The following is a 13,559-nucleotide window of genomic DNA, read 5'->3' on the forward strand; positions in this document are numbered from 1 at the left end:
GGGTAGTCTTGATGGTCGGGTGGCCGGCCGGCACTTCTTCAGCTGTAGCCGCCTGGCCCGAGGACTCTCCTATGGTGAAAGTTTCGCCCAACCGTCGCAGGCGACGACGAGTCCGGGTAGGAGAGCCGGAGGGCTGTGCGGTGGGCGAAGCCACAGGGGTCCCGATCTGTGATGGCGTGCGAGCAGGCGAAGTTACGCCGATCGGCGCCTGTGGTTCCCCCTCTTGGGTCGGCGGAAGGCTGGAGTCTCTTCGACGTTTTCGCCGAACCTCCAATGGTGGATCCCCGACCTGGGGGACGCCCAGCTCGGCGGGGGCTGAGGAAACAGGATCCGCCTCAACCTCCGTTGAAGCGGATGGGGCAGCTTCTGTTTCAGGGGCGGACTGCGCCCCCCCCCTCTCCTGCATCTGCCGGGCGGCTGGGGATGAGACCCCGCTCGGCGAGCTCTTTTTTGGTGGCCGCTTCAATTTCCACGGACTTTAATTTCAAATGAGCGGTAGCCTTGGAGCGCCACATGACTTCAGCTGCAGTAAAAGAAATTAAAATCAATTAGACAAAAAAGACTAAGAGAGTAAAGAATCCTTACTCATGCGGAAGGGGAGATTTGCCTGAACGGGAGACAACCCGAAAATATATAACACCCCCTTGAGCAGCAACTGGTCGATCTTGTATCGCTGACCGGACAACCAGTTCGCCGCATGAAGATAGGCTGGATTGCTTCTGAACTTGCCGAGCTCCGGCTGAGTCGGCACAGCGGTCTGCCATTTGGTTCGGAATGCTGGCCGCTCGGGAAGTCGGATATAGAAGAAAAACTCCTTCCAGTGTTTGTTGGAGGTCGGCATATTATCAAAAAATTTAAAGCCTATTCTACTTTGGAAAATAAAAGTGCCCGGCTCGGATTGTTTAGGGTAGAAGAAGAAGTGGAATATTTTGGGGTCAAGAGGAATACTGTGCAGCTTGAAGAGGACGACCACCCCGCTCAGTAGCCTAAAGGAATTCGGCACAAGTTGGCCGAGCGGGATGCGAAAATAGTTACAAACCTCTAAAATAAAGGGATGGGTAGGAAATCTAAGGCCGCCCTGGAATTGGTCTAGAAAAAAACAAATGGTGCCGATCGGGGGGTCATGGGGCCGGTCAGTCGGGTCGGCTACAACTATTTCATAGTTATCGGGAATCCCATACGTCCGAACAAGGCGCCGAGCACCCTCCTCATCAAATCGACTCTCCATGGTCAGGTACCAAGGGCCATGAACACCAACAGCGGGTTCGGAGGAGCTTGCCATCTCGAAGAAGCAAAAAGATAGCAAGAATTCGAAGGAAGGGGAGCAAAGGAGGCAAAACAAGTTGGGAAGACCTTGTAAACGAAGGGAGAAGACTCACTGAGAAGGAAACGGACGGAAAGGATCACCGGTGAGATGGTAGCCGCCGAAAAACAAGAACTGGATCGTCGGAGGTCACGGCAGAGGAAGAGGCAGAAGGCAACGCGCAAGCGAATAGGCGGCGAAGGAAGGAGACGGAGGCTTTATACGGCTGAGGTCGGTCGGCCTCCGCCGTCGGATGCAGGTCACGGGAGACGAGGTCATCATCTGACCGTCCATTTCAAAGCAATCGGCGTCCCATCGTACGGATCATCATCGCCACGCAAGAGGAGCCACGTGGCGCTCTGTCACCAGGCGCAATTAAGGCGCCCATACCGCGCCTGCTTCGGCTTAATGAAGAGGATTTGCGTGATTTTCGAGAAGATTTAGACAAGCAAACATCCACGTTGAGCGACAAGACAACCAAAACGAAGAGCCGAGCGGCTAAGTTTGGCATAAGGGCCGAACGGCTCAAGGGATATTATAAGCAATGGTAAGGCGGCGACCGCCCGCTCGGACACATAGTCCAGTCAGTCGGACTCACTGCCTCCTTCGACTAGACTTGAAGGGGAGGCAATTGATCCGGCGGTAAGAATGGGGGATCCACTTCCTGAAGGGTCTCAGCTTGAGGACAGATGGAGGGCTGACTAAGCGGTTAATGGCCGCGCCGAGCAGTTGAGTAGGTCCAAGCGGAACCAAAGATAACCCAGTCATGGACCGGGGTTTCCGACGCCAAGGCAGGAGAACCGAATGGCTGATCGGGGCGTCTGCCCGGCTGGGACCGAAGGTCCGAGTGGGTGGTCCGTTCGGCCAGGCTAAGGGCGAGGGTATGAAGGTTAGCCGAGCGGCCTATTCGTTCGGCTCAGGATATGGGGTGTCAGCAAGGGTATGTTTGATGATTACGCCATACACAAGAGTGTACGATGGAGGATCTCGCCGTCACATCATGGAGAGGTTGATACAGTGGCGGTATGGCCTTATGGGCGTCTTTCTGACAGACCCATACCTGGACATAATCCTTCTGACAGACCCTTACCTGGGCATGGTCGAAAGCAGGTGATTGCTTTAATTGGCGCGCCCAGGCTCCTTCGAGAGGTCTATATAAGGTCTCCATTTCTTCACCGGAGGTACGCAAGTCTTCATCTGGAGGCCACCTTTTTGTTATTCCTCGCCTGACTTGAGCGTCGGAGGGCCGTCGCCTGGACACCCCTCCCGGCTCGGTTTTGCTGCAGGTTCGCCGGAGCACTCGAGGATCCAGTAGGGAGCGCCACGTGCCAATGTCCGTTGACTCCTGGTTCGGACAGGATTAGTTTACATAAAGAAAAATAATGATATTTTTGTTCATCACTAGAAAAAATGTTGCTAAAGTTATTAGAAATACCTTTGAAACATAAATTCCTTCCTTTCGAAGCAAGCATCTTCTCCTTTTATATTCTTGTTGATGTAGTTTGCTTGATTAGATTTGACATTGTAGGATCTAGAGAGGTTGAACTTTAAGGGAAATAGGTGAAGAAATTGGAAGGGGGTGGTTTATGGCCTTTGGGAAGAAGAAGAGATGAGAGAGAAGAGAGATGAAGGGAGCAAGTGGCGAGCACGGCCGTGTGACTCTCACACCCCCGTGGTCTAACTTTTAAAACCTGGGTTGGGCCATGTGAGTTGCCATATGGCCATACTCCTTTTCCCTTCACACGACTGCGTCTGAGACACGACCTACTTCTTCTCCTTCTCGGCTTTTTTCACACGGTCATGCCAAATGGCATGGGTAGTGTCACCTTCTTCTCGGATGAGCTCACACGGTCATGTGTGTCACACAACCTCCTTCCTCTTCTCCTCTAGAATTTTCACATGGTCGTGTGAAATCACACGACCTTGCCCTTCTTCTTCTCGAGTGAGCTCACACGGTCAGTGTGAGTCACACGGCTGAGTTCTCCTCCTTTCTGGGTGTCACACGGTCGTGTGTGGTACACAGTCGAGCCCTGTTAGGTCCAATATTGCTGAATCTCCTCCTTTCCGACTTCTCTCATGCCTCCATGCCCATGAAATAATCATGGACAACTCATGGAAGCAGTGTACAACCTGAAAACAAAAATAACAACAATTTAAAAATATTAACTAATGAAAAAGAATGCTAAAATTGAATTTAACAAAAGGAACCCTTGGGTTACCTCTCAAGAAGCGCTTGTTTAAGGTCATTAGCTCGACCGATGTGAGATCATTCTGGGGGACGAGGTTCATTGAAGTATAACTTATGTTTCTCCCCTAACTGTATACCATGGACATACCCTTTTAAATGTTGACCATTCACCTTAATAACTCCGAGCTCTTTATTCCAAATGTCCACTGCTCCAAAGGGATAAACCTTTTTAACTTTGAACGGACCTGCCCATTGTGATTTTAGGTTTCCTAGAAAAAAGTTTTAACTTTGAATTAAATAATAAGACTAGATCTCCTTCTTTGAAATCCCTGCGTAGTATGTGTTGATAATGCTATTTCTTTGTCCTTTCCTTATAAGATTTGGCATGTTCATAAGCATCCAACCTTAATTCATCAAGTTCATTTAACTGGAGCTTCATTTTTTCTCCTGCTGCCCTAAGATCCATGTTAAGTTTTGTAATTGCCCAGTAAGCTTTATATTCCAATTCAACTAAGAGATGACATGACTTTCCATAGACTAGTTGGAATGGGATAATCCCAATGGGAGTCTTGTAAGTTGTACGATATGCTCATAAAACATCATCTAGCTTCAATGACCAGTTCTTTCGTGAAGTAGAGACCGTTTTCTCTAGTATGGCCTTAATTTCTCGATTAGAGATTTCAACTTGCCCATTGATTTATGGATGGTATGATGTTGCCACTTTGTGATTTACTCCATATTTCTTGAGTAAGTTTTCAAATTGGTTTTCTATAAAATTTGATCCTCCATCACTAATAACTACTTTAGGAATGTCAAATCATGGAAAAATTATCTTTTTAAATAATTTGATGACCATCTTTGCATCACTTGTAGGAGAAGCTATGACCTCCACCCATTTTGACACATAGTCCACCGCCACTAAAATAAACTTGTTTCCACATGAGAAAGGAAATGGCCCTATAAAATCTATTCCCCACACATCAAATAACTCAACTTCAAGGATGTAGTTTAGTGGTATTTCATTTCTCTTGGTTATACTTTCGGTCCTTTGGCATTGATCACAGGATTGTATAAATTCTCATGTATTTTTGAATAAGTTTGGCCAATAAAATCCTGTCTGTAAGATTTTTGCAATTGTTTTCAAATATCCCAGATGCCCACCGTAAGATGAAGAATGGCAATGGAACAAAATGTCCTTAACTTCTTCCTCAGGCACACATCTTCAATAAATTACATCGCTGCATTTCTTATAAAGAAGTGGTTCATCCCAAATATAGTTCTTGACGTCCGAAAGAAATTTTTTTCTTTTGTTGCCTAGAGAAACTTGAGGGTAGAACTCCACTTGCCAGATAATTAACAAAATCCGCATACCAAGGAGTCTTTACACATGCTAATGCCAAAAGGTGTTCATCCAAAAAAATGTCATCAATAGGTGCTTCAAATCCTGCATCCTTTTTTCCATTTTGCCACACTCGAGATAAATGAACTGCCACTATATTTTCTACCCCTTTCTTGTCTCTGATCTCTAAATTGAATTCCTGAAGAAGTAATGTAACAACCCGACCCGGGTGGGTCCCACCCGGACCAAATCGGGAACGCCACCAGAATTGCCCATCGGGTTGACAACTAGCTCCACAGACCATCGGAGGTCCTTTCAGCGTGCTTTGTCCTCACTCGCACGCACCCTGGAAAACTTCCCAGGAGGTCACCCATCCTCAGATTTTTCCAAGCCAAGCACGCTTAACTTTGGAGTTCTTAAGTTTGAGCTTCCGAAAAGGAAGGTGACACCTTGGTGATATGGATAGTACCATCTAACCTTTTAAGCCATACTTAACCAGAATCTCAGAACCGGGGTATTACAATCACCCCCACTTAAAGACATAATGTCCTCGTTGTGTAACCACGAATCACACCACAAATAAATCCCAAAATCTTCCTCACTAGGTGGTGCCCTGGGTGCTTCTACCACAAGCGCACTCACGGTCGTATCCCCTGAGACTGTAATCCTTAATCTCTAGTAGTAATAGACACTAAAACTACTGGTAGTATGATATGACGAATCCCCTGAGACTGTAATCCTTGATCTCCAGTAAGATCAACCGTGATCAGTGATTGACCCAACACATGAAATGCATGATACAATCAACTAGACAAATACTAACAAAAGAGTACTAACACATGTCATAACTACCAGAACACCCCATGCATGTACTAACAGAAATGTAAAATAACTATGCAAACATACCTCCTATAGCTTGGAGATGTCCTGCTGCTGCCTGGTCCCAAAACTCAAAAAGTCACATCAAGAAAATCGAAACACGAAATCCCAAAACACGAACAACAGGCATCGTAAACCTACTCTGATACCAAAAATTGTCACGCCCCCAAAGGAGTCCCTACCAGACAAAAATCCAGCAGCATCTCCCCTGTATGGGTGATAATCTGAGACATACTGTTACGCTCCGCAAGTGTACGGAAATGTCGCAAGTAATATAAAAGATTATCGTATCCACAGGGACTGGAATAAGCACTAGAAATGTCTCAATGCGAATTAGCTAAACAACTATCCAATCGTTTCAAAAGCAAAGTAAAGGTAAACAAATCTAATATTAGAGATCAACAAACAAGAGTTTAGTGTTTTGGGTTATGATAAAGGGAGATTCTAGGAGTTTCGGTTTCTTTGTAAGATTTCTTGAATGTAAATAGTTCACCAATTCTTATTCCTCAATTGCCAAACGTGTAGAAAGTTGCCAGTTCCCTCTTGCAATAGACAACCGGCTAAGGACTGAGAAATGTATCTAAATAGGATTAATTAGACATGAACCTACGTTGTCCTTACACAGAAGCGCACCTATTACTATGCCTTCCTTGGATATCAACATAGAAGCCCACACCTTATTAACCTATAAAGATACAAGAAGCTAATCATAGAATCCATCCTACTCTCTTGAATATTCCTATTTCCTCTTCAAGATTATCTCTCAAACGTCCTTACACGGGCTTGCACCTGTCACGTGGATCCCTCGGATGATCGAGTGAGAGTTTATCCTTACCAAGTCCATAAGAAATCCAAACAATCAATCAAGAATGAGAATTAAGCACAAACCACCACCAATCATTCAAGATCTAATTGATACAAGCAAGATAATGTCATTGAAACAAGAAAATGGCAAATCCATAAGAGATTACATCAATCCATCATACAAATACTCCCTTAATCCTAGAATACAAGATCTACTCCATGAATCGAGGAAGAAAACCCGAAAGAATAGAGATTACAAGCATTCCTTGAATCCCCAATCCAAGAAAACAAGAAGAGGGGAAAAGAGAAAACTTATCTACGAAGAAGCCTTGTCTTCGGATCCAATCCTCGCTCCGGAGCCGGAATCGTCGAGATCTCCCTTAGAATCGCCCAGAAATCCTCCCAAGAATGGGAGGAAACCACCAAATCTTGCTTTCTCCCAAAGGGGGAGAGATCCCCTTTCAATTCATGAAGAAGGGTTTAAATAGAGGAGGGAATCGGGCGCCACACGGCCCCGTGACACGGCCGTGTGAGATTCACACGGCCATGTCCAGTTCCCTCTCTGCCAAACCTGCACGGCCGTGTGACTCCACATGGCTACACGGCCGTGTGGTGCACACGGCCACAGCCTGCTTGGTCTCTGGAAGTCTCACACGGCCGTGTAGATCCACACGGCCATGTAAGGCTTCTGCTCTGGTTGGCTTCAAATCTTGACACGGCCGTGCGAGGTTCACACGGCCATGTCATCTACCTCTTCTGTTGGTGCCAAACTCCACACGGCCCGAGCTCCATCCCAGTGCATGGCCGTGTGAGGTACACGGCCCGATGCTTTCTCCCTTCGTTTCCTCCAATGCATGCCCAAAGATGTAGATTCTTCGCCAAATCGACTCCTGTGTACAGAAAATGCACAAAAAACAGATCTCCGAACCAAAAGAGTAAATATGCTAAAAGGAAAGTTGGAAGTATAAAAATGCATAGATCAAGCATGCTCAAAGTATGTAAATGTGCGTAAAAACATGCATAAAAGAGTATATAATCTACGCACATCAATAACTTTCTTTTAAACCAAAATTTTAATCTAAATTAATGTTCTACAACACATTCATAAAACCCAGTGCACTTTCCTAATTCTATCAAAAAGTTTCATTAACGAGCATGATCATGGAAACAAGTAAAGTATGGTTCAAGTATAAGAATCTTGTGCGCAGTGTAAAAGTAACTCAACACCCTTCGAGTTTCAATCCATGTCCTAGTCAAGTCGTCATCAAATTTGAATTCCTAATGTTTCCAGTGAAAGACAAGTAACCAGTGATAGGCACTTACTTACCATTCACTTGGTTCATATTTCTCAACTAACCCAAGGTCTCAAAGGTGTGCTCAATCTCAAGAGAAGCTAAACGGTCATTTTCCCAGTAACCTAACTCGGTCTCAAAGGGGTGACTTGCTAGATTCCACTCATGACAACTATTTTTTATATCCCTTATTGTGTTTTTTTTTTTTTTTATAAGTGTTTGCATTGTGCAAAACTTATTCACAAATGTACTTTTAGCACACATGTTGGGATATTTTGATTTTTCCAAATGAGCTTTAATGATTTGAGCCTCATCCAGTAACCAAAATGAAGGTTGAGAGATCACCATGGAAACCAAGTACTAAGCAAACAAGATGAATCAAGACTATTTCAATGACATCAACTATTCAAGCATCAAGCACAAGTGTAGTGAAGATAAAATCCTTAAGGTTGAACCAAAACTAAAACTCATCACCATAAGATTCTTAGCTTATTAATGCTTCCCAAGATAGAAAAAAGAACTACACAAAGTTTACTAGTAGCATCATGCTAACATCATGAATCGAGACAATAATCGTGCTAACATTTCACTTGAATCCAAGAAAGCATATAAGTGAAGATTTGATGTTCTCAAAATTTTTTTTTTTTGCCATGATTATTTCAAAAACAAGCAAAATGAAGCAACAAGCAATGAAAATAAGAACCAACATGAAAAACTAATCAAAAACTAAAAACTGAAAACCAAACTAAACAATATATGACACCCCCCCCAGACTTAAACTTTTCATCGTCCCGATGAAATCAATATGGTGGAGGAGGTGGAGGTGGACGAGGGAAAGGAGGTCTACGACGTGGTTGACCAATAGGAAAACTAGGAAAACCTGGAATCTCACCCAAGGATCTATGATACTCATATAAAGCATCCACTTGTTGGCTAGTAAGCGTCATACTCTGCATAAAATCTCTCATCCTAGCCTGATCAGTATCATAATCCTGCACAAACTCAGCCACTTGACCTTGAAAATTCCTCGTAAACTGAAAATGATTTTGTACCTCCCTAAACTGATCATCAGATAAAGAGAAGCGCCCCTCCAACATTTTTCATTGGGAATCTTGCTTCTCATGAAGTGATTCTAGAGACGTACGAAAATTTGAAAAATCAAACCTAGAAGATCCCGTGCCATATGCAAAAGAATGCCTAGCAGGCTCCATAAAACTAGAAGGCTGCGTATGTCCAGATGACGAGGGTTCATTATGTGGCTCAGTGTCTCCAGGTATAGAAGGGTTATCCTCAAAATCTAACTCAGAAATTACCCAATTAGCCGTTTACGAATAGTAGTTCGTTCAGGAAAAGGAAGTGGTAAAGGAGAACCACTCCTCCTAGGAAACGCGAAACCATTCTCATCCCGAACGATCATTTTCATAGCAAGACATGTATCAATGTCAATCATGTCATTACCATGAATTATTTCCAACCCATCAACATCAAGATTTAAATTACAAGCTATTCGGGTAATCAAACCACCAAAAACAATTGATCCCGATGATGCCCTAGCTGATCTCAATAAGGTTTGAACAAAATGAAAACCAGAGTCAAATTCAACCTTATAAAGCATAGCCCATAAAGCATAAAGCTCTATCTTCTTAACCACCCCATCACTCTCTCCCCTACCAAAAATAGTTTTACTCATGACTCTATGTAGATACCTAAAGATGGGGTTTTGCATATGGGAGGCCTTAGCTCTTGAAGGCTCATAAGGTTGATCTAACCCAGTTATTGCATTCCAAAAATGATTCCAATTAAACCTTGGATCAAACCTACGAGGGCTACCGGTGGTTATTCCAAAACAAGAATTAAAGTCACTAAATGCCCATAGAAATTCTTGATTCATTAATCTAAAAGAGATTTTTCCAAAATAATCATCTTCATTAGTAAAATGGACATCCAATGAACTTAAAAATTCCAAAACAAGACGAGGATATGTAGGCAAATGTGTGTACATAATATCACTCCAATCCAAAAACCCAATCATCAAATCTACATCTTCCCTAATTCCAAGCATATCAAGAACAGTTGGGTCCATATATCTAGTACACACTATCTTTCTATTGACAAGAATTGCAAATCTAGTTATTTGATCATCATTTCTGAACACAATATTGAATTCATTGTCATTACCTTCGTTGCGTGAAGTCCTTTTGCCTTTGCCCTTCACTGGTTGTTTTCCTTTGTCTCTTGATGGCTCCTTCTCTTTGTCTCCACTAGATCCACCACCTCCTTTGCGTAATCTCTTCAAAATATTAGACATCTTGATGAGTTTAAATAGGGGAAGAATTATTTAGAGTTGTGGAACTTCAAAGAACAAAACTTCAAAGAACAAAAGATCTTAGGTTAAGAGAACAAAAGTCCAAGTCTTAGAGAGGAGGAGAATCAGATCTAAAAGATCTTGAGAGATTAGAGAGGAGTTTTTAAGAAATTGGGAGAGAAAGATATGTTTTGGAGAGTTGGGGGTGTGCGGAACACGGCCAAGATCTGGCCGTGTGAGGTAGGAGGTAGACTTTAATAGTTCTCCTACACGGGCCGTGTAGATCTACACGGCCTCCCCATCTTTCCTCTCGGGATTCTTTGCACGGGCCGTGTAGATCCACACGGCCTCCCCATCTTTCCTCTCGGGATTCTTTGCACGGGTCGTGTAGATCCACACGGCCTCCCCCTCTTCCTTCTCTGGATTCCTCACACGGTCGTGTCCGGGACACGACCTCTCCATCTTTCCTCTCGGGATTCTTTGCACGGCCGTGTCTATGACACGGCCTATTCCTTTTTCCTCTCGGGAGATCCCACACGGCCGTGTCTGGATGACACGGCCCAAACACTTCCCTTCTCTGCAACCTTTGCCTGGCCGTGTATAGCACACGGCCCGACTCTGTTTTGCACCTAACCTGAAAACAGAATCAAAAGAATGCATCAAACTAAAAGAAATTACAATACAAATCAAAACTAACTAAAAGAACCCTTGGGTTGCCTCCCAAGAAGCGCTTGTTTAAGGTCTTTAGCTCGACCAAACTTAATCATTCGCTCCTTTTCCTCGCCCTTGGAGGACAGATATACTTTTCGTTTCCGTTAGGAGATCTTCTCCCAACATCTTCCACCACATTGTCTCCTTCATTTGGTGGCCTTCCATGAGGATGGAAATTCCATTCCTCAAGTTTATAAATGTTTGTCCTGCTACAAGCATTTAAAAGAGACGAGACATGGTTAGAGATATTAGATAAATCATACTCCAACTTTTCCTTACCAATTACCAAAGAAAGCTTATGATTTTTGACATCAATTATAGCTCCAGCTGTAGCAAGGAAAGGTCTTCCTAATATGATAGGAATCCTAGGGTCCTCTTCCATGTCCAACACAACAAAATCTGTGGGAATAACGTTCCCATCCACCTCTACCGGCACATCCTCTATTATACCCAAAGGGTACCTGCAGGAATGATCGGCAAGTTGAAGTGCCATAGTAGTAAGTTTAATGTTTTTGAGACCTAATTTATTACAAATTGAATAGGGAATGAGGCTAACACTTGCCCCCAAATCACAAAAAGCTTTTTCAAAAAATTCTTTTCCTATGTTGCAAGGAATATAAAAGCTCCCTGGGTCCTTCAGTTTTGGAGAAGTGTTCTTCTCAAAAATAGCACTACATTCCTCACTAAGCGCAATGGTCTCGACCTCTCCTCTTCTTCTCTTATTTGACATGAGATCCTTCAGAAATTTGGCAAATCTAGGCATTTGTAGAATAGCATCAATAAGAGGTACCTCAACACAAATTTCCTTAACCTTTTCTAGAAACTTGCCAAATTCTTCATCCTTCTTGAGCATTGTAAGTCTCTGAGGAAAAGGGACAGCTTTGCTTTGATGGTTCAGTGGAAGAGTCTCTTCAACCTCAATGGTACTCTCCTCATTAGCTTGAATCTGATTCGGTATAGGAGGAGAGAGCTCTTCTTCTTTTTGTATCCCTTTTGAAGCAGTCACTTGGGAGTCTCCCAAGGTCCGTCCGCTCCTAAGCTCAATCCTATTGCAATGCTCCATAGGATTCACATCAGGTTTTCCTGGAAGTTGTCCTGGTGCTCTGGATGATGAGGAAGCTAGTTGGGCAATTTGACTATCCTGAATCTTTTGATGCTTTTCAGAATTATCCATTCTCTGAATGAGCTTTGCTATATCTTGCTTCATTTCATTCTGAGTTGAGATAATTTCTTCAAGCATCTTTTCAACATTTGACTTTGGTAAGCCTTGAGAAGATAGATGTTGAAAATTTTGTTGCCCAACTTGAAAATTTGGTCTTGCCCCCATAGATGGTCCTTGGTCTTGATTATTTCTGTAAGAAAAATTTGGATGACTCTTCCATCCAGGGTTATAAGTATTTGAGTATGGGTTGTTCTGCCTATTGTAACTCATGATTGCATCACATTGTTCAAGTTGATTGATTTGTGCAGTGATAGCTCCCAATGGACATGAGTCATTTGAATGCTCTGAACTCCCACATACTTCACAAGATGTACTAATAGCATTGACCATATTAGCACTAGTCCCCATATTCTCAAATTTCTTTGTAAGAGCGTCCAATTTTGCAGACAAAAGAGTGACTGCGTCTACATCAAACTTCCCTGATGCTTTAATTGTTGGGTTTACAGAGGAATAGCCACCACTTCTTTCATTTGCCCATTGATGATGATTTTGTGCTACACTTTCAATGATTTCTTCGGCTTCATCTAAGCTTTTGTTCATAAGTGCCCCTCCAGCAGCTGAATCAAGGGACACTTTGGTATGATAATTGATACCATTGTAAAAAGTGTGCAACACTAACCATCTTTCCAACCCATGATGTGGGCATTGTCTGAGCATACTATTATATCTATCCCATGCTTCAAAAAGAGATTCTGAGTCAGTTTGCTTGAAGCTTGCAATTAAATTCCTCATATGAGCTGTTTTGCTTGGTGGATAGAACTTATCAAGAAACTGTTGCTCACACTGTTCCCAAGTGGTGATGCTGTTAGGGGCCAAAGAATTCAGCCATTGCTTTGCCCTATCTCTTAAAGAAAACCCAAATAATAATAATCTAACTGCATCTGAAGGAACTCCATTCATTTTCATGGTACCACATATTTCATAAAAGACCTCTAAGTGTTGATTAGGGTCCTCATGAGGTCCTCCACCAAATTGGTTCTGCTGCACCATAGATATAATTGTGGGTTTGATCTCAAAGTTATTAGCTTCCACTGAAGGTCTTGAAATACTAGATCGAAAACCTCTCGCATAGGGTGCTGCATAATCCTTAAGTGGTCTATTTGCCATATTCAAATGTTCCTGTTCTTCAATTTGTCTTTGCAGAATTCTTCTTTTATGGAAAGTTCTATCAATCTCAGGGTCAAAAGGAAAGAATTCCCCTGCAAAGTTAGATCTTCGCATACACAAGAACAAGATAGCAGATAGCAATTCGACACAAAAAGGAAAATTAGAAGAATAAAAAATGCAGAATTGAGTTTGTACAAAAAAAATTAACAAGAAGTGAAAGTTATACAAGAAAGTAAAAAAATAGAAATCTAATGATTAGTTACAACTATGCAATATGAAAGGAAAACAAATGTTATGTTTAGTCTAACTCAATTGATAATTCCTAATGTTATAGCGCAGTCCCCGGCAACGGCGCCAAAAACTTGTTACGCTCCGCAAGTGTACGGAAATGTCGCAAGTAATATAAAAG

At 42.9% G+C, this 13,559-nt stretch overlaps 1 non-coding gene across 1 annotated transcript; it reads left to right on the plus strand.

The window, feature by feature from the left end:
• Positions 1-12,671: 12,671 nt before the first annotated feature.
• On the plus strand, positions 12,672-12,777 carry LOC121994519. The gene has a single exon (XR_006115757.1). It is a non-coding gene; the product is annotated as a small nucleolar RNA R71 (small nucleolar RNA).
• Positions 12,778-13,559: the final 782 nt, after the last annotated feature.

The sequence above is a fragment of the Zingiber officinale genome, chromosome 1B, assembly GCF_018446385.1.
Source record: "Zingiber officinale cultivar Zhangliang chromosome 1B, Zo_v1.1, whole genome shotgun sequence".
In the NCBI taxonomy this organism is placed as follows: domain Eukaryota; kingdom Viridiplantae; phylum Streptophyta; class Magnoliopsida; order Zingiberales; family Zingiberaceae; genus Zingiber; species Zingiber officinale.